This window comes from Ictidomys tridecemlineatus, chromosome 2, assembly GCF_052094955.1.
Source record: "Ictidomys tridecemlineatus isolate mIctTri1 chromosome 2, mIctTri1.hap1, whole genome shotgun sequence".
NCBI lineage: Eukaryota > Metazoa > Chordata > Mammalia > Rodentia > Sciuridae > Ictidomys > Ictidomys tridecemlineatus.
In genome coordinates this window covers 109,324,103-109,327,633 of record NC_135478.1, presented here as the reverse complement: position 1 = coordinate 109,327,633, position 3,531 = coordinate 109,324,103, and the positions used below count along the sequence as shown (strand labels likewise).

The 3,531-nt window shown below is 39.5% G+C and overlaps 1 pseudogene; it reads left to right on the top strand.

Moving 5' to 3' along the window:
• Window positions 1-2,382: 2,382 nt before the first annotated feature.
• LOC144369970 (CCR4-NOT transcription complex subunit 7 pseudogene) lies at window positions 2,383-3,222 on the top strand (annotated as a pseudogene).
• The last annotated feature ends 309 nt before the right edge of the window (window positions 3,223-3,531 follow it).

The window sequence follows — 3,531 nt, the reverse complement described above, 5'->3', positions numbered from 1 at the left end:
GTAGCAAGAAACGTCCATGAACAGCAGACAGAAACACATAGGTTATACCTGTAACCTCACACAGAACAGGACATCTCAGAAAGGACCAAATGAATGAGCAAACAGAGCCTAAAGGCACATCACTATAGTCTCCGCAGTGAAGAAACAAGATTAGAGACTACAGTCAGCAACTAAAAACACAAATCAGTACCGACATGTTCATTCATAAAGTAGTTTCATCAGCATATTCCATAAAGTAAGAACCTTGTCTTATTAGTATTCTATCCAAGACTTATGCAGTGACCCTTACCTTATTCATACATTCTCCACTGTCTGATCCAGGCCACCGGTCCAGTGGACACACCTCATTGAACTCTCACTGATGTCAGACCCTCCTCCTTTCTCTCCTCTACTCTTTCCTCCATCAGGCCTCTCTCTGGCAGTGTCAGGTCTACATCAATTTTCCCACTAGGTACTAGAGACACATAAAGTATTTCTGGTGCAGTTTTCATTCTCCAATGTCCATCTCTAGGGAGGAGGGTCACCAAGGCTCAGACCACCTTGGAAACCTTCACAATCTTATTCCAATGCTTGTCACATCCCTGAATTTCTCTTCCCTCTAACCTTAATATTCTCTTTAATATGGCCATATAATTAAATTCTTTTCTACAAATGGTACTTCCATTCAGCTATTGGGTCCCTACATGCAGAAGCTATTGATTTTTTTTTCTTCTTTTAATCTTTGTCCCTTTTTGTACTTTTTCTGTTTTCTCCCTCTGTATGCACTACACAAGGTGAGTCTTAAACCTATCAACAGGGGAAGGTGGGAAGTGTCTCTCATCTAGACCATTATTCTTCTCCAGCCCCCAAATCTCTGTTTACTAAAACCACCCAGAACAGAACCCCAGCCACTGCAATCATTTTGCTGAGGTCTCTGTGGTTTCATGCATTAGATATCTTCCAAATAAAATTTTAAAATCCCTATTAATTCCCAAGATACATCTGGGGACTCCAGGGCCACAGTAGGTCATGGTTTTTAAATTTCAGGCAGGGTACAGAAATATAAAGAATCTATGTTGAAACCCTATCCTGAGCTTCTAAGCCCTGAGGATTCTGCACCTCTAGGTTTTGTGCCTATATTTCACACCTGCACTTAGGATGAGGGCAGTCATCCCTCGCTCCACAAGGTGTGTTCTCTAAGAGGAATTTATACCACATGGCTATCTGGGTCCAAAGATCTGGTCTACACTTAACCCAAACCCTGCTCCAAAGGAAACAGGCTTCAAAACTCTGGGTCATCTTTAGCTGCAGACTCCAGAAGCCTGGAGAATTTTACAGAGCATCATCACCGGGGACTGTTTGCAAGGACAGCCAGATTACAGAATGAGCAAAGTCATGAGAAGGACAGGGGCCACTGGAACTCATGTTCTTGCTCAGAGTGTGAAATTGACTTCTTGATGGAACACAGGTATATTTATTCATTCTCTATCTCTGTTTCTTTCTTACAAACACACACACACACACACACACACACACACACACACACACACACACTTTCTTCTAGGTTTAGACTATCCTGAACACTTTGGGTTCTGGCTTCTCTGTCCTATCCAGGCCCACAGCTCCATAACACCATCATGTAGCCTTTATTCAGATGTGGCTCATTTGGAAGAAATCTCAGGATCCACTTGGCCTTAGTATGATGATACATTATTCTTCCATTCACTGGTGGCACAAAGGACATCTTCTTTATCTTGCAGTGGCAAGAAAGAGGAGAAGGGGCTGCATCTGAGCCTACCCCAGAGATTAGTCTGACCCCAAAATGGCTCAGTCCTGGAAGGTCTCTCTGTCCTATCAAGGTGGTCAGTCCATATTCTTTCTACTCATTATTTGTAGTCAGCTATCTTCAGATTTGATGTTAAATGTAGGTTTTTTTCCACTATGTAATGACCTCTATTATCTGGGTTCTGAATTTCATAAAGAAGATGATTCTGAACTTCATAGAAAGAAGACCTTCCTGAATTTCCCTGTACACCTATCACTGCTTTCCTATGTATATGTCTAGATTCATTATATCTGACACAAAAACTTAAAGTTCTTTTAGAAAAAGATAATACATTACATGGAACTATACAGCAGCAAACATGAGTTTTCCATTACTTTTCCATCTTGCCAATCATATTTTCCAGCAATATTCTCTCATCCACAAGCATAATTATGGTGAAAAGCTATGGTGCAGCATGGTGAGGCCAAGCTCTGGCTCCCTTTTCGCAGTTACTGAACAGAGTGTCTATGGGGAATCTGCTGGAGCCATTGGGTGTTTCCTCTGAGAAGGAGGAGCCTGAGCTTAGAGAAACAAACAAATAAGGTTTAAATTGATTCCCTGGTGCCTTCACTGTGCTAGCAGCAACTGTAGATCAGAACCAAAGAATTTGAGAATTTTAGGCTTGTAACTGGATGAAGAGATGAGAAGATTCACCATTATTCAAAAATGTAATTATGTTGCTGTGGAAACCAAGATTTCAGGTGTGCGTACAAGGCCCATTGAAGCTTTCAGATATAATGCCAAACATCAATACCAACTATTTCAGTGTCATGTAAACTTGATAATTGAGCTAGGACTGAATTTATGAATGAACAAGTAGAATGCTTTTCAAGAACTTCACTCTGAGTTTCATTATACATTTAATTTGATGGAGGACATGTATACAGAAAAATCTGTACAGCTGCTAACATCATCTGGTATCCAGTTGAAAAAAACACAAGGAGGAAAGAATACAGACCCAGTACTTTGCAGAACTTCTTGTGACTTTCAGAGTGGTCCTCTATGAAGGGGTCAAATGATAATCATTTCTCAGTGGTTAGGACTTTGGCAATTTAATCAAAATCCCAACCAACTATAATTTGCCCAAAGAAGAACTTGACTTCTTTGAGAGTCTTTCGATTATTCTTCTCCTGCCGTTTATGATGTGAATACCTCAAGAAGAGCTGAAAAAATCTTAACAGTGGATTACAACGAGTTTCTGAACAGCTAGAGATGAAAAAAAATAGGACATAGCATCAGGCAAGATCAAATTTGTTGTTTTCAGCAATGGCTTTATTCAAAAAGAGAGAAATGTTCTTTGAAGATTATGTCAATGATGTCAAATATTATGGTCATTTCTGTGGCCATGATTCTAGTTCATCCTAGTACAGAGTGGCATAGGGAATGCATAGGAAGAGGAAGCCAACAAGCAGTCATGACAAGAAATAGTCTTTTTATTTTACTTGAGCTACACATATGCTTGTATATATGTTTTATCTCTGCTTGAATCCCTTGAACAATACACACATTCTCACCTCACTGCCTGAATTTTGACCCACCTTGTTTTTGGACTTTGATTACTTAGTATGATCCTTCCTTTCTCAGGCCTTAATAACAGAAGTATATCCAGATTAAATTTGAATTTATTCTAATATACATGCAAGCATGTGTGACAAAATGGCTAAAGCTATGTTACATGGAATACTTTGAAAATAATAATAATAATTGGACAATTTGAGACCTACTTG